The sequence below is a fragment of the Chiloscyllium plagiosum genome, chromosome 27 (assembly GCF_004010195.1).
Source record: "Chiloscyllium plagiosum isolate BGI_BamShark_2017 chromosome 27, ASM401019v2, whole genome shotgun sequence".
In the NCBI taxonomy this organism is placed as follows: Eukaryota; Metazoa; Chordata; class Chondrichthyes; order Orectolobiformes; family Hemiscylliidae; genus Chiloscyllium; species Chiloscyllium plagiosum.
The window spans coordinates 42879971-42898774 of NC_057736.1; the positions used below are offsets into that span (position 1 = coordinate 42879971).

Consider the following 18804-nt stretch of genomic DNA (forward strand, 5'->3'; position numbering starts at 1 on the left):
CAAGCATAATCTTTAAAACTAAATCATATTTTGGATCCTAAGCATGCATCGCAGTGATTAGAAAAAGTTGAGGGACCATTGGTATTCTAGATAATTTTTAGGAAGTCATGCTTGCATTTCAAATATTTTCCAGCTATTGTAATACTGAAACCCTGTTTTAAACTTTTATTGCCTGTGTAGTGTTAGCTCCAGTTGTGGAATAGTTAAAGATGATCAGCCAACTTTTGTATCATAATCTTTCACTGACTGACTATACTTCAGTTTATGTGAGGAGAGATTGGAATTTTACCAGGCCCTCTGACGTTAACCATACAGATTAATTTCTAGCAAGTGTGTACGCCTTGTAGATTCATGCACAATTTACTTTTAAGTATTCACTGACCCATTTCAAACCCAACTGCCAGAAGTGGAAGTGGCTTTTAAATCTCTTGTTGCTGATACAGCTTTGAACAACAGATTAACATCTCTCGGTTAGAACAAAACAACTGCATTTAGCAACATTATGGTTTTGCCTGCTGTCTCATCTGTCAGATGGAGCTAGTTAGATTGGGTGGAGATAAGCTCTTATTAAACTCACTTTGAAAAATCCACTATTTAGAAGATTTAAGTCTGCCCAATGGCAATATTTGAGTACCTAAAATATGATCTTTTTGGAAGGTTATAGGAATGATAAAAATTAAAGAATGTTTAGTAATTGCTTTGTATTTGTGTACTTTTAAGCTCAGATGGCTGGTTTGTTTTGTGTTGCAGAAAGACACCAACATCCTGCACTGGCCGAGGTCACCACAAAGTCCTAACTTATCAACTGCACCCCTCTTGTCTCTTAGAATCTTGTATTTTTTAAATTGGGCTGTGGGATTTGTGCATCACTGGCGAGGCCAGCATTTGTTATACATACCCAGTTGTCCTGAGTGGCCTGCTAGGTATTAGTTTAGACATCACATGGCTGCATTATGTGGAGGGCAGACCAGGTGATTTCCTTCCCAAAAGAATACACATGAGCATCTACGACAGTCAACAGTTTCATGTTTGCCATTATTAAGACTAGTATTTATTCCAGATCTATTAATTCCATTTAACCTCCACAGACTGTAGTAGTGGGATTTTAGCCTGTGTCCCCAGAACATTAACTTCGGCCTCTAAATTGCTAGTATCATTGCCATGGTCCATCATCTGTCGCTGTGTGGATCTTTTAACATAATAAAACAATCAAACAAATATGTTGGGACATCAAGTTAATGTACAGGACATTGGTGAGGCCATTTTCAGACAGTTCTTCTCACCGTGCTGTAGGAAGGATATTGTTAAATGGGAGAGGGTTCAGAAAAGATTTAGAAGGATGCTGCTAGGACTGGAGGGTGTGAATTATAATGAGAGACTGGATGGGCTGGGACGTTTCTCATTGGAGTGTCAGAGGCTGTAGGGGGACCTTTTTATAGAGGTTTATAAAATCATGATGCGCATAGATGAGTTGAAAAGCAAAGATCTTTCCCATGGGGTAGGGGAGTTCAAAACTCAAGAGCATGTTTTTTAGGCTTAGAGGAGAACATTTTAAAAGGGAGTTGAGGGGCAACCTTTTGATGCTGAGGGTGGTTTGTATGTGGAATGAACTGCCAGAGGATGTGGTAGATGCAGGTAAGTTACAACATTTAAAAGACATTTGGAGTACATGAATGGAAACGGTTAAAAGGGATAAGAGGCAAGTAGGACTAGTTATAGAGTCATACAATTATATAGCATGGAAACAGACCCTACAGTTCAACTATGCCACAGAAACCATGTTCCCAAACTAAACTGGTCTCACCTGCTTGTGTTTGGCCCATATCCCTCTGAACCTTTCCTATTTTTGTACTTATCCAAATGTTTTTTATATGTAACTGTACCTGCATCCACCACTTCCTCTGTCATTTCTGTCCACACTGTAACCACTATTCGGAAAGAGCTTGCCCCGATCTCCTTTTTAAATCTTTCTCCTCTCATCTGGTAAATCTTTTCTGAGCCCTCTTCAATTCTATAACAAGACAATCAGGACTGCACACAGTTCTCCCGGAGAGGCCTCACCAACATCTTGTACAACCTTAACATGATGTCTCAATCCCTATACTTAAAGGTCTGGACAATGAAGGCAAGTGAGCTAAATGCCTGTCCTCCTGTGCTGTAAATTTCGAAGAATTATGTACCTGAGCCCTGAGGGGTCTCTGTTCTACAACACTACCTTGGGCTTTGCCATGAATTGTGTAAGTCCTGCCCTTATTTGTTTTAGCAAAATGCAATACCTTGCGTTTATCCAAATTAAACTTCATCTGCCACTCCTCAGCCCATTGACCCAATTGATAAGGTCACTTTGTAATCTTAGGTAAATTCTTCACTGTCCACTATATCTCTAATTTTGTGTTGTATGCAAATTTACTAACCATGCCTCCCGAAATTCTCGTCCCCAAATCCTTTATATAAAAGGACCCAGTACCGATCCTTTTAGTTCGGGAAACTTGGTTGGCACGGGCAAGTTGGACTCATTTGTTTGTTTTTGTGCTGTATGACTCTGCAGTCTGAACCTCCTTTAAAAATGAGGCAAATTGCCAAAAGCTTGGATGAAGTATGGTTTTAAGTGTACCTTAAATGAGAAAAAAGTGAGCTAAACAGGTGAAGAAGCTGAAGGAGTTAATTGCGGAGTTTTGGGCCCACACATCTTGGATGCTTAAATGTGTAGCTTTAGTGAAGCATGGACTTCTTGGAAAAATCTGGAGGAGATGCTTAAATTGGGGAAGTACAGGCTATAATTTTTGAAAATGAAGCTGGGAGTTTTGAAAATTTGTAGATGATATGAGGTTCACACCTCAATGTTTGAAGCTAACTTTCCCAGCCAAACAAATTAGCCGAGAATGCAAGAAACATGTATTGTCAGAACGCAGATATTTTCAAAATTAGTTGCTCATTTATAGATGTGTAACAATGATTATCCCTTCAAACATTCTTGTAAATGGGCCTTTATCTCAGACCTTGACTCCCACCTGGTCAGTTAACAGCAATTAGCAAATCCATTGTAAATGGATAAGCGTACCTACTTGGCATGTAGGCTTTCCTTAATGCACCTGGTCGCTGGCTGATCAGCATTTATTAGTTGCCCTTGGAAAGGTGGTAGCGAGTTGCCTTCTTCGACTGGTACATGCCACATGCTATAGGTAGACCCAAAATGCCATTAGGAAAGGAATTTCACGGTTTTCACCCAGGAACAGCGATATATTTCCAGGTCAGCAGAGTGGTTTGGAGGGGAGTTTGCAGGTGGTGGTATTCAATGTATCTGCTGCCCTTGTCCTTCTAGGTGGAAATGGTCATGGGTTTTGAAGATGCTGTGTATGGATTTTCTGTAAATTTCTGTAGTACATCTTGTAGATACAGTCAGTTCTGCTATCACGCGGTCGTTCCATTCTCGTGCAATGCCGTATTATAAGAAAATCATGCAAAGCAGTACTATTCAAGCTAATGGGACCAGAATCACATTATAACCAATACACGTTTTAAATGTTCATGCTTTAGAAACAGTGTGTCCAATTTGTCAATCGTGTTATAGCAAATTTGAGTTAACAATGCACATTATAGCACAATGACCTAAAGTACACATTGCTGCTATTAAGTGGCAGTAATAGAGGGAATAGATGTTTGTGGAAGTGATGCCAATCAAGAGGGCTGCTTTGTCCTGAATGTTGTTCACATTCTTGAATGTTAATGGAGCTGCACCCATCCTGGCAAGTCAGGATTATTTCATCACACTCATGCCTTGTGTCTTGTATATGGTGGATAGGTTTTGGAGAATCAGGAGATGATCACCACAGTACAGTATTCCTAGCGTCTGATCTGCAGATCTAGCCACTGTATTTATGTAGTGAGTCCAGTTGAATTTCTGGTCAATGGCAACCCCCATGATGTTGATATTAGGGGATTCAGTGATGCTAATACCGTTGAATATCAAGGGGCTGTGGTTAGATGGTCTCTTATTGGAGATGATAATTGCCTGGCATTTGTGTGGTACACACTTTACTTGCCATTTGTCAGCCCAGGCCTGTCTTTTGTCAGTATCATGTTGTATTTGAACCATGGACGACTACAGTATTTGAGGAGTCGTGAATAGTGCTAACAATTGTGATCACAATGAATATCCCTGCTTCTGACATATGATAGAGAGAAAGTCTTTGATCAAGCGGTTGAAGTTGGTTGGACCTAGACCCCTGCAGAGAGATCCTGGAACTGAGATGACGACTTCCAAGAACCACAGCCATCTTCCAATGTGCCAGGTACGACTTCAACCAGTGGAAAATCTACCTCCTGATTCCCATTGATTCCAGTTTTGCTAGGGCTTCTTGATGCCACATTTGGTTGAATGTGGCCTTGATGTCAAGGCTGACCTCCCTTTGGAATTCAGCTCGTTTGTCCATGTTTGAACCAAGGTTGTAATGAGGTCAAGAATTGTGGTCCTGGTGGAACCCAATTTGGTGTCACTGAGCAGGTTATTGCTGAACAGGTGCTGCTTGCTAGCACGATTTATGACCCCTTCCATTGCTTTACTGATGATTGAGAGAAGAGTAAACTGGCTGGGCTGTCCTGCTTTTTGTGTACAGGAGACACACTTGGGCAATTTTCCACGCTGTCGGACAGATGCCAGTGTTGTACTTGTATTGGAAGAGCTTAGCTCAGGAAGTGGTGAGTTCCGGAGCACAAGTCTTCAGTACTATTGCTGGAATGTTGTCAGAACACATAGACTGTGTAGTATCGAGTGCCAACAACCATTTCTTGATAGAATGTGGACTGAATCGAATTGGCTGAAAACTGGCATCTGTGATACTGGGGACCTCTGGAGGAGAGGGAGATGGATCATCCACTTGGCACTTCTGGTTGAAGATTGTGTGAATGCTTCAGCCTTATTTCAGGCTCTTCCTTCATTGGAAGTATTTGTGGAGTCACCTTCCCCAGTGAGTTTAATTGTCCACCACAATTCACAACCAGATATGGGAGGACTGCAGAGTTTAGATCTGATCCACTGGTTGTGTCTGCTTAGCTCTTGTCACTTGCTTATGGTGCTTGTATGAAAGTAGTTCTTCGTGAAAGTGAGGATTGCAGATGCTGGAGATCAGAGTCGAGAGTGTAGTGCTGGAGAACCACAGCAGATCAGGCAGCATCTGAGGAGCAGGAGAATCGACATTTCGAAAAGAAGTTCTGTTTGGAGGCTTTGTGAGGTTAAGACCCCATATTGAGAAGTGCCAGTACTCTTAAGACGGGGATTAGCCCTATTTCAGATGGTAATGGTTGAGTGGGGGAGGAAACCGGAGCACCTGGAGGAAACCCACAGACATGGAGACAATGTGCAAACTCTACACTGGGTGGCAGATTTCCTTCCCTGAAGGGCATCAGTGAGCCACGGAGTTTTCAATGATTAACAGTGATACGGGTTCAGTAAATTCTTAATCACTGGTTTTTAAAATTGAATTCAAAATTCACCATCTGCCATGGTGGGACTAGAGTTGAGAGTGTGATGCTGCAAAAGCACAGCAGGTCAGGCAGCATCCGAGGAGCAGGAAAGTCGACGTTTCGGGCAAAAGCCCTCCATCAGGAATGAGGCATGATTCCTGATGAAGAGCTTTTGCCTGAAACGTTGATTTTCCTGCTCCTCAGTGCTGCCTGACCTGTGCTTCTGAACATCACATTCTCAACTCTAATCTCCAGCATCTGCAGTGCTCACTTTCGCCGTGGTGGCTTTTGAACCGAGATCCCCAGAACGTTAGCCGAGTTTCTGGATTCATTGTATAGTAATAATATCCCTTGAAAATTGCCTCCTATGTTGTTGTGGCATCGTGACAGTGAACCTACCTCTAGACCAGGAGGCCATAACAGGCTATAAACATCTAGGGCAGCTTGAACAAAAGCTTCTGTTTGGCAAAAAGGTTCCCAACAAAGTTGCAACTAGAATATTTGACACTTAAATTAGGGAAAATTCTTTCTCGTGGCATCCTCCAGATTGGTCCAGCTGCAGTTCAAGACCTGTGAGTGCAGTGCAACGACTGGTATGAGAAACATCCCTCTCCTCTTCCTTGCTAAAATCAAAGAGCTTTGAGGAAATAACCTCCACCTTGTGGTCTGGGTTTATTGATCTGCAGAATTTGTTTTCTTTCCACCCACAATATTTGTGTCAAATCATCTGATTTGTCTGTCTTATGAATAATTTGTGCATGTATTGGGTTTAAAACACTACAACCTAAACTGTGTAATACATTTATCCAATTTTTGCCTCTGTTGAAAACCAATTTTGTCGACAATAAATAGTTGATTTTCTTTTAACGCTGAAACCTGATGTGAATTACCTTTGCCCGAAGTAGCAGTCCATCAAGCAAATCAATCAGTCAGGACGAAAACTGTCCGGTGGTTAGTCATGCCTGACATAGACGAAGTTGGTTGTAGTTGTTGGAGGTTGGGCATCTTATTGTCATCCTCACGGGGCCTTGAACCCCAATTAAACACAGAGGACATGAACCCCAATTAAACACTAGCCCCAGTACTGTGCAGAGGACCCGAACCTCAATCACACCCCCCTCCCCCCAGTGCAGCTCAGAGGACTCTAACCTCTATCTGCCAGCACGCTTGCAAAACTGTCTCTCTCTCAACTGGACTAATTAGCGTTTGAGGAATCCATAGGATAAAGAGCAATCGAGCGAGGGGACCATCTCCGGCACACAGGAATATCGAGAGGGACCAAGGTTGAACACCTTGTGGGCCCGTCCGTCGTGAGGCACTGATGTTCCGGGCAGACGCTGACACTGTGCGATCGTAAGTATCTGGATTGTTTGCCGACTACGCCAATATTGTCTTCCCGTTTTCCCCCTCCATTTGAAGCATAATGCTCAGAGACAGTGTAGTTTTACTTCCTTCATTCTTATTCATCATCTGATGAAGCTAACAGTGGTGAAGAGGAGGTCTGTATGTTTTTTGTCAGTGGGCTTCCTATGGATATTAAACTACGTGAGCTTTACCTTGTCTTTCGATCATTTAAGGGATATGAAGGTTCACTGATCAAGCTAACATCAAAACAGCCAGTTGGCTTTGTTACATTTAACAGCAGAGTTGGAGCAGAAGCAGGAAAGAATGCATTTAATGGCATTCGACTTGATCCCGAAAATTCTCAGACATTTTGGTTGGAATTTGCAAAGGTGAACACTAACGTGGCCAAAAGCAACTGATGGCTGCAACTAACCCCACAAATACGCACCGTGCCTTGGGAGCACACTTCATTGCACGGGACCCTTAAGAACAGTACTGATCCCTGAACTTCCAGAGGCCTGGGCTCCCTATCCACTGTACACAACAGAACTGACCCCTGCCATTCCACATACTGTGTTCACCTACCCTGCTGCTGAAGCTGCAGCTGCCACACATCACACTCAGATGCACTGGTATCCTCCATCTGAAGTATCTCCATGAAGATGGAAGTCTTTTCAGTTTTGTTAAGTATTTAACTGCCCTTATCCAAGAATTCAGATTTCTCCATGGAGAAATTTTGTTTTCAGGTTGGACTTTACTGAAGGAGATTTTGCATAGCTGGCTCATTTTCACTCCACTTGGAGGGGGTGGAATTGTCACTAAGGAATGTGGAATTTAAGAACTTGACTAGTGAACACTTTTGTTTTCTATGTGAGGATCCTGTTGACTGTATGGACTAGTAATTCTTGTTACAATCATTGTATGCTATGTGTCAATAACTTACTTAAATACTGGCTGTCAGATTCTTACAAATAAGCTGGTAGCACCTTTTTCATCCTCATTTAGTTGGTCATCCTGGAATGATAAAAGGAGGGAATGAGATGTTAAAAGGTTAATTTGTTGTGCTGGCATGTAAAAATATTGGATGTCCCAGCTGGGGGTGGGGGGAGGAGGGAAAAACGTTGTTTTCCTGTCTTGCAGGTAGGATGTGACAATCTAATCCCATACCGTTTTAAGGGAAAGCCTGATCTCACGCCGTTTTAAGGGAAAGCCTGATCTCACGCCGTTTTAAGGAATAACCTGATCTCATTTTTGGATATAATCTAATCACTTTACGTTGTTTTTGGGTGGCATGTGACTGTGGGGGAGTGCCCAGGGTTTGTGTCTTGTGTACATGACTGACTGTGATATAAATGCCTGTATAAAGGGAGGACGGTACCTTTGTTCAGGGAGCCTTGCTTGACATACTCCGCAAGACTTACCAAGAGTGTTAAGTGTTCCTCCAAAAGCTTGTACTTGCCGAAATGAATCGCGGCTATTCACAGAAATTGGTGTATTATAGTTGTATCAAGCATGTAAGAATCTCAAGAAGGGAACCTAACAGGGAGATAGAGATTTCTAATTAGGAATGGACGGAAGGATTATGAAGAGCAGGCAGTAAAGTGCAGTTGATGTGGAAATGAGATCAGCCACGATCATATCACATGGTGGAGGAGGCTCAAGGAGCTGAATTGGAGTCATGCTTCTAGTTCTTAAGCTCTGAGTTTACAATCAGTTTTGTACTTGATAGAACAAAACGTTAAAAGCTAAAAGACTAGATCTAATCTGGCTACAAAAGTTTTGTGATGCTCCATGACAACATTACATAAGGCCTACATATAAAATGGTTGGACTGGGTTGTGGCTGCCCTAGTTTAGACATCAAAAGGTTATAATTATTGGCCCCTCAGTTATTTTCAGCCTGGTCTGGCGAAGCAGAGTTATTTAAGGCTTGTTCTTCTATCACGTACAGCAAAAAATGTCTGAATTAAAGTCCTCTGTTTTGTATTCCAGGCAGTCCACCATGACCTAGGTAATTGAGCAAATTTCAGGAATTGATGGAAGAAGCAAGGTTGATGGGATAGCATGTTTTTGAATCTTCTTTTCAATTAAAATGATCTAGTATGAACAGTCAGCAATCTTCATACTTTCAGTCTTTGCCCCATTTTGGACTGGACATTTATGGTTAGGAACTGGTTCCTGTCTTTTCAAGAAAACTTCCATCAATTAACATACCACCTAATTAAATCTATTTCTGATTCCCTCATTCCTTTCTGCTTGTTGGCATTGAATCAGTACCATTGAAATGGCAGACAAAAAAATGACTTCAGTGCTTTATTTTGCATTTTGGGGTTTGTGGATTATGAAGGTGAAGTAAACATTATGCACTGTTTATGCACATTAACCCTGTGGGGGAGGGTGTGTGGTGGTATTCAAACGGAAGATCCATAGAAACACCAGAGAAGCTGCAATATTTTCCAAGTCAGTCAGTTTAACTTCAGTAATAGGAAGCTTTTCAGAGACTCTAATCCAGAACAAAATTAACAAGTACGTGGACAAGTGTGGATTAATTAAGGAAAGACCGGATTTGTTCAAGGGAAATTTGTTTTAATAATCCCCACAGGGTCCTACAACTTTTAAAAATAATTCCAGTCACTCACTGACTTAAAAGAAACTTGGCCATGACAGGCATTGGACAAGAATGGGTCCTTTGGGGGACAAGTGGAGTGATAACTTTTGGGAATAATGAGACAAGGCAATATGAAATAAAGGATACAAATCTCAAGGGAGGTGTAAGAGAAGAAACGTGGTCTTTATGGGCACACATCTCGGTGAATATATTGCAATTTGAGAAAGCAGTTTAAAAAGCTTTTGGGTTCCTGAATTTTAGTGAAACATGAATGTCACAATAAATCGCTATTAATTCCAGATGTGTCTCTGTAGAGGACCTTGAAGATGCAGAGAATGTTTACTAGAATGCTACCACGGTTTAAGAACATGTGGAGTAATTGAAGTTGGATTTTAGATTTTAGAGAAAGTTAAGCAAGTGATCAACTCATGAAGCATTTTGATAGAGTAAGCCAGAGAAACAATTTTGCTGGCAGTAGACTCTGTGATAATTGGCAATAAAGGACAGATGTGAAATGTGAATTTTGCTTGCGTATTTAGTTGTGATCTTGAATGTGCTGCCTGAATTAGTGAAAAAACAATCCATTTTAAATAACTTTAAAATCGAATTGGATGCAGGGTTATGGGGAAAATAGCGTGGGACTAAGATTAATAAGTAGCTCTTTCAAAGAGCCTGCATTGGTGAAAGGGACCAAATGACAGCCTTTTAAGTTTTAAAGCTCAGTGAAATTTTAAGTATAGGTCTGCTCTGACAATGAAAAGCTGTATGCAAGAACTTGTGTTAAAAAAAAAAGTTATTGCCTTTTTAAGCCATGTTGCTTAGTGTCTCTGTGGTACATTTTTTAAACTAAAGGGCAATAACTAGTACTGGTTGATTGAGGTAAAAATAGTCTCCCATTTGTGAAGTTCTTTGGTGCCTTCCCTGTCTGACCATTCTTCATTTGATTAGGCAAAAGTGAGGACTAGTTGCTGGAGATTAGAGTAGAGAGCCTGGTGCTGGAAAAGCACAGCAGGTCAGGCAGCATCCAAGAAGCAGGAGAGTTGACGATTTGGGCAAAAGCCCTTCATCAGGAATTCTTCATTTTGAGCTCATACTAAGACTGATGGTCAACTTTTTGACAACGAACTGAGAAACACAACTGAACCCTGATCTGTCCTTGTGTGAAACAGACATTTGCACATTTTCCAACAAGTCAGTGACTCTATGCTTCTCTCCCCTTTGTCTTTCTCTCTTTCCCTACACACTTTTAGTTCCCCCCCCACCCCTCCAGTCAGTCTTTCTGTCTATGCATTCTGACAATCACTCTCTTCTTTGTCTCTCTCTACTTGTTCTGACAATCTGAATCCTACTCGAAACATGCTACAAAGGTGACTAATTAGGCAAAGTGAAATGATATTATAATCCTGACTCAAAGTATTTAATACTGACACTGCCTAGTACAAGCAGGAACTGCATAATGATACGTGCAGTCTATCATTGCATAGACTTTCAGTCAGGAAAGCATATTTGCCAGAAACCTCATGGCTGAAAGCGAGTCTTTAATTAGACCAAGCCATTGTGTTCAGTTATTTGGAAGACGAGGTTCTTACTTTATCATATTGGAAAGAACTAAGCTCCCTTGTGTACCCTGATTTAGTAATTCCCATACAAGGAATGAAAGTAATCTAGAACTCAAGCGCTGTTTAAAAACACCCGGTTTGTTTGCCTACTTAATCTCCTTTTAAAGGTAAAAAATCACACACCACCAGGTTATAGTCCAACACGTTTAATTGGAAGCACTAGCTTTCTGAGCACTGCTCCTTCATCAGTTGGTTGGATGAAGGATCCAAAAGCTAGTGTTTCTAATTAAACTTGTTGGACTATAACCTGGTGTTATGTGATTTTTAACTTAGTACACCCCAGTCCAACACTGGCATCTCCAAATCCTTTTAAAGGATTGTTCTTATGAATTCTGAGGTGGGATAAATACCACACCTTCCCTCAAGACAGTACTCGTTCTAAGAGCATGGCCTAATAATTTTGGCACCTGTAGATATTGCAGTAGTCAGGTAATATGTCATCATATGATCATGCTGCAGATTGCACATACACATGTCATCAAGCAGTGTGCGATGGTATAGAAAAAGCCAATTTTAACTCTTGTGGAGACTAGTGACATTTTGTTGTTTGTGCCTGAAGAATTGTGAAGGAAATCTTTCACAAATACATTCCAAGGCCAATCCAGGAATTTTATTGGAACATTGGAAAGGAATTTAATTCCCACTGTTTATCCGGTAATGTTTTGTGTAGCTTGCTAATGGATATTTAAAAAATGAATTCACCTTTATTCATACAAAATATGTAGCTGAAATTTGTTGGGCATTTGTAATTGTGATTTGCAAACTAAAAATTGGGGGTAGCTTATTAGCTGTATTCCAAATCTGCTGAAAGTTTAGTCAGGCATTTCACAAGAGTTTTCAGTCCCCTCTACTTTGACTAGCCAGTTAATTGAATGTCATGTCTACTGATTTTTTAAGGCCCAGCCATTGTTTTCATGCAGATTATGATCCAAGAATACAGATTTCTCAAAGGGAATTTGTTGTGCACTCAGTGTCCCCACCTCTGAGCCAGGAGGCCTGGATTCAAGTCCCACCTGCTCCATAGATGTGTAATAGCCCCTCCGAACAGGTTGGTTAGAAGGTATTTACAGATTTCTCTATCTGTTGCTGTTACCACTGTTCAAAACTGCCCATGAAGGTTGAAGTATTAGGCTCAATTTCAGTGATCAGTACTCCTCTTGTATTCAGTTGCTCTTCCTTTAGATACTATTTACCCAGCTGTATCCCAAAAGCAGAACAACTATTTAACACTATCTCTTCAAAATAGAGACCTGCATTTGAACTAACATATTTCATCCAACTGAGATAACTGACAGTTGGCCCAAAGATCTGAACTGTTAATTTTCATATTGGCAAATAAACACAATTATTTAATGCCAGTTGGAATAATTATCTAATTATCAGTGAAAAAATGTAACTGTGTTCCAGCAGCATGTGCCTATTTATTTTGCAGCATGGTGGTTCACACCAGGGATTGAAGGGAACTTTACCTTTTTGTTTTGTAAGTTCTGGCATATTTTGCCATCAAACTATTTTCGGCATGCTACTTGAGTCATAGTTGTTGCTTTCAATGATCAGAGCTTACATCACAATTTAATGACTAGGTAGTTAACTTGTCAAAAAAATTATATGTTACACTTCTATTTCTGTAATTAGCATTATAGTAAATGAAAGAAGGCAAAACAAGTCAGTGGGAATTAGGGGCAAAATCTCTCCATTATAGAATCATAGAATCCATATAATGTGGAAGCAGGCCATTCAGCCCATCGAGATCATGCTGACCCTCTGAAGAGCATCCCACCCAGACCCACCCCCTTACCCTATCCTTGTAACCCTGTATTTCCCATGGCTAATCTACCTACCCTGCACATCCCTGGACACTATGGGAATTTAGCATGGCCAATCTACCTAACCTGCATATCTTTGAACTCTATTAGTTGGAGTCATCCAGGGCACATAGTAAATTGGTTGTGGTTGTTGGAAGTCAGTCATTTCAGCTCCAGGACATCTTACAGGAGTTCCTGAGGGTAATATTCTAGGCCTACCATCTTCAGCTGCTTCATCAATGACCTCCCCTCCATCATAAGGTCAGAAGTGGGAATGTTCATCTATAGTTATACAATGTTCAGCATCATTTTCGACAACTCTGTTGCTGAAGAAGTCCATTTTTCAAATGCAGCAAAACCTTGATAAATAACTAGACTTGGGCTGGAAAGTGGGATGGCACTTTGCCTAGCATTTTTGTGGCATCAATGACCATTTCCAATATGAGACAATCTAATAATCATCCCTTGAAATTCAATGGCACTACCATCACTGAATCTCCCATTATCAATATCCAGGGGTTATCACTGACCAGAAACTGGACTGAACTTGTTACGTAAGTACAGTGGCTACAAGAGGAGGTCAGATGTTAGGAATCCTGCAGTGAGTAACTCTCCTCCTGATTTGCCCACAGCCTGTCAACCATTTACTTTGCACAAGTCAGGAGTGTGATGGAATACTGTCCATGTAATCTGGATGAATACAAAATAACAATGCTCAAGAAGCTTAACACCATCAGGACTTGCTTGATTTGCACCACACCCACAAATATTTACTCCATCTACCCAGAGGCATTCGGTGACAGTAGTGTGTACAATTTACAAGATACACTGCAGAAATTCACCAAAGATCCATGGACAGCACCTTCCAAAGCCATGATCACTTCTAGAAGGACAAAAGCAACAGATACATGGAAATGCCAACATCTGCCAGTTCCCTTCCAAGCTGCTCACTATTTTGATTTGCATAAAAATGCCATTCAGTGTATTTGGGTCAAAATCTTGGCATTGGTTACCTTGAGGCATTATGGGTCTGTCTACAGCACATGGACTATAACAGTAACAGTACCTTAAGAGTAACCAGGGATATGCAGTGAATGCTAGCTTGGTCAGCAAAATAAAACAAACTTAACTTGGAATAGTTTCAATAGAAGCTTGCACCCATAGTTGTGTTTTACAAGGAAAACTCAAACTTCACTTTTTGATTGAAGAGTTTACAGATCAAACTCTGAATTCATAACATCATCATTGCGTTGAGGTAAAATGTATTCCTAACAAATTGGTAGTGTTCAATGTTTTGTTTTCTTGTCCACAAAATAAATTAAATGCAATTCAACATAAACTGTATTTGATATTCCAGATTTGTTGTAAAAATCTATTTGTCATGGCACCAGTAATAATTATCCATTGTTATTTGATTAATTGTCAATTATATCAAAAATGTGTAGAGAGTGGGTGACTAGGACCTGTTACAGCAAATGGTGATTCCATTTGTCAAGACTTCTTAAGCACTGCATTTTATGTAAGAAGAAAAGGATCTTAATTCACTGAGCTGAGCATTAAACTTGGTTGGTACAATAATTATAAAAATGCATCAGAGGTGCTTAGCTTTAGTTTGTGTTACAGGCTCTTTAGTTTTTCTCATTAAATGTAAGAATATTGGTGTAAAGTGTATTTTGAGTATTCTCTTTCTTGTCTTTCACTTTGTCCTACCAAGATAAAAATGCTAACTTTGCCTATTAAGTTATTGGTCACTTATGTGCTGCCTTGTACATATTTAGTTCAAACATTTAATGAAGTAATCACATAGGGCAAGAGTCAGAGGGAGACTTTAAATTTCTGCAGTGAGCATGAAGATCATTTTATTTATGTTGTGTTTATTTTGTGGACCCACTTCAGAAAACAGTTTTATAATATTGACTGCGGCATTTTGTGCTGTGGGATCCATATTTATTTTTGTGGGACAGATTCCGTGGCAAAGCAGCAGTAAATGCTGGTGCCTTGAGTATGTGTAGTTAAATTTAATTTGCGTATACTTAGTTCTGGCTGGCACACTGGCTACCAGGGAAATTTGCCAGCATAAAAGGAAGACATTATTTATATTTCTACAGCATGAAAGCCCACTTTCAGAGTCAAGAAGCTACCAGAGACCGTAATGCCTTAAAACAAAGTAGTGTACTGGATGGCAAGTAAATATGGCTTGACTGTGTTTTTAGATCAATATGAAAAGTTTTAAAAGTTAAAGTATTTATTGAGGCCATCGGATTGGTTGTGCATTTGAGATGGTAGAGAAATATCGGGTGGTGTTCTTTTGAGCTGTTATGAGTTGAAGTGGACACTTTTCAATGCCTGAGGAATCGAGAGTTAGATGAAGAAGGATGTGATGATGTCTATTGAGTTATAAGCCTGACTCAATGGTTGAGCTTTTATTTAACAATCTCCAAACCTGTGTAGGTGTTAAAAGATTCAAATTTTGTGGGGGAGCTGTTATTTGTAGTGTAGATAATGCACTTTAATCCAAGACCTCATGTCTTTTATCTGGATGTCTCTCTTAGTATGTGGAATTAAAGCTCAGCTATTCTGATATTGCAAGTCTAATATTCTTCAGCTTAGCTAGCTGATGACTCTAGAACCAAGGGGCATAATATCAGGAAAAGGGGTGGGCCATTAAAGACTGAAATGAGTTTCATCACTGAGGAGGGTGAATGTTTCAAAATCTCGATCACAGCTTCATAGAATCATGAAGTAGAGACATATCAGTGTTACTGCATGAAAAGAGGCCCTTTGACCCATTCTGTCCACGCCACTCATTAAAGTATCTATCTAGTCTGATTCCATTTCCCAGCATTTGGGCTGTGACCTTGTAAAATGTGGCTTTTCATTTAATTAAGACTTGAATGTTGCCTCTACCATCCTTTTCAGGCAGTGAGTTCCAGATATCCACCACTCTGGTCAAAATAATATCCTCCTTAAGTCTGCTGTAAATCTCCTACCAGTTACAGATAGTTCTCATATAAAGCATGTTTCGGTAGCTCGATTTGGCTATAATATCACTGAAGAATTAGGGAACGGTATTTTCGAGAACGCTTACCTCTTCGCAATCGTGCGATTCCAGCAGCAATCGTTTTGCTCACTTTGTTCTGCACATGCATTGATGTCAGCACTGAAGTCTCCGCGCTGTTCTGCACATGTGCCGATGTCAGCTGCTGTCAGAGCATGTGAGAGGTACAGTACCAAATATTGAGCAGCTTCATCTCAAACATTAAACTAGTGAATGTAGATTGCTCTCCCTCTGAGGCAAGAATATTCTTGTATAATTCTTGTCTAACCCCTGTATAATTCCTGTCGGACTGCATTACTTTCATACATGCCATTTGCCTTTCTAATCTGTTCCTGTACCTGCATATCTGTTAATCTGAACTCACCCCCAAGAAACAGTCAGGAGACAATCAACCACAGCCATCTCCTTCTGCAACCACAACTACACCAGAAGGTAGTGATGATGATGACCCTCTGTTCCTGCATCAACAATATTTTTTCAATGTAATGTTTAAATTTACTTTTGTTTCATTAATAAATGATTTAAACCTTCATTCAGGCTGTGCTATACTTTGTGTTAAGCTTTTGAGTGATGTTTGAGCAATCTTGAGTGATATTTTTAGGCCCTATTATTTATATTAAGTTATTTTCTATTAAGTGAGGTGTAGCTGGAATGCAACTATGGCATTCAAGGAGAATTAAGTGTACATTTAAAACTATGCCCCCTGGAAATCAGCCGTGCAGTATCTGTGCTCTTTGTAATTTTGTAGACCTCAACTGGTTTTCTTTGTTCCAAGGAAAACAATACACCGAAGCTCAATCATTTTGCATGTTGAAGACTGAAATTGGCAGTTTAAAGACAAATGACATCAAAGCCATGGCAGCAATGCAGGAATATGTCATTGAGGTAGATGATAAATCATAATCTAATTGAATGACTACAGGTTGTACTAGTTGAGTGGCCTACCGCTGATCCTAATATTCCTTTGTTCCTATTAGCTACATCCCCTCTAAGTTGTGTGATGGAACATAAGGAAAGCAATTCCAATGTTCTGCACATGGCGATTGCTTTGGCACGCACATTGTGGCATTGAGTTCCAGTTCTGGGTGTTTCTGCCATGCATGGACTTTGGATACCAGCCCAGCAGGGAGAAAATGTGAGGGAACACTGCCACTAAGTATTGTTTTTTGAAATGTACTTTGATAACTGGAAAGTTATGGTGCCTGGTATGACTTGCAGGCTCTACCTGATTTAACTGATTAAATCATGGTGACAGTTTCATCAGTTTCTCTGGTTACTGTTTTTGTGTGACGTTAAGTTGTAATACAAACACTTGTACAAGCAGTGACATTCTATGGTTTGCAGAGTTGTATTATCATGTTTTCATCCTCTAATTGCATTAGTCAAATCTCACTTGCAAAATTTCAAAGCCATATATAGTACATCTTTCCATATCTTCAGACAGAGCGATGGAAATTAACCTCTGACTCATTTGACAGCTGCATGAGTGGTTTCTTAAATTCTGTAGTTGAAAGGCACGTTGAAGGACAGAATGAAGCTGTACAGATGTTTAAGGGTTAATCTCAAATCCCTGATGTATAGTTTAAACATTTTTTCTAGTTGTCGCACTCCAGTGAAGATGGTAACTGCCTGAATCTTCTAAACTAAGTGCTGAGTGAAATTTTCCACTAGAAATTTAGTTTTTGTGCACATGGTGACCTTGGGCAGGAGTGAGTGTGATACTGTTGGAGATTATATCATGGTGCTACTTTCATGGCCTGGTTAGCAGAAACGGGAAATGACTCACCAGCATGTGTTGGATTTAGTGTGCAGCCACTGAGTAGTTTACTTTGAACGAAGAGCCAAGGAATTGTTGTTACTGAAGCCAAAAGAGAAAAAGCACTTGAGCTATCGTTTGCTTTGTTATCTCCTGGATTTTGCAAGTTTTCATTATAACTAAAAAGTAACTTGCCACAGTCCCAATTCAAACATACTTCAAATTAGTTTCTCTGTTAAGATTGCCGCAAATACTTTACTGATATTACTTGATGCTTTAATATTCAAGGCACTTTGTATGTGGATCTTGTTTCCCAAATGTTGTAGTTTCCTGCTGTAACACTCAACTTAGAATACAAAACACATGTTGTGCAAGGTATTCCTGTGTGGTAATTATTTTGTATGGAATTATGTTTGCAATCTGTGCCCAGCGTCGTCTTCTAGCTAGAACTTCTAATTGTTACAAGAAAAACTTGTATAAAAGTGCAAAAACACTGTTTCGTGCTGTATTGATTGGGAAAGGAGAGAGTTTCTTATTTGGTACATGAACAAGCTATATCCTACTTCAGTTTATTCAAAACTTGAATGTTGCTCTCACTCCTTTAACCAATTATCTTTCCTTCTTGAAAACAGAACACAGGTTGACTGTCCCCATCCAAGCAGTTGTGTTTGTCGATTAATTGATCCTTTTTGAGTAGGTTATGGAGTCAAGCTTACCTTGCAAAGACTAATCAGGTACCTTGCAATATTCCCTCTAATTTGCACAACTACATGGCAATCCTAGGAACTTCCACACATGCTGTGAACTAGTTAGCCCTTTTAAATTACCGCAGTTAAAAATGGTTGCATTTTTAAGTATATTTTTTGCTCACTCCAAACGAAATAGGAAGAATAAGACCATAAGACATAGGAGCGGAAGTAAGGCCATTCGGCCCATCGAGTCCACTCCGCCATTCAATCATGGCTGATGGGCATTTCGACTCCACTTACCCGCATTCTCCCCGTAGCCGTTAATTCCTTGTGACATCAAGAATTTATCAATTTCTGCCTTGAAGACATTTAGCGTCCCAGCCTCCACTGCACTCTGTGGCAATGAATTCCACAGGTCCACCACTCTCTGGCTGAAGAAATGTCTCCGCATTTCTGTTCTGAA

At 40.2% G+C, this 18804-nt stretch overlaps 1 protein-coding gene and 1 pseudogene across 2 annotated transcripts in view; both read left to right on the forward strand.

Annotated features, from left to right (window-relative positions):
* The window catches only part of LOC122563751 (protein tyrosine phosphatase type IVA 2-like), a 128159-nt gene that overhangs the window by 8120 nt on the left and 101235 nt on the right, over positions 1–18804 (forward strand). The window lies entirely within an intron of this gene.
* Positions 5676–7501, forward strand: LOC122563752 (annotated as a pseudogene).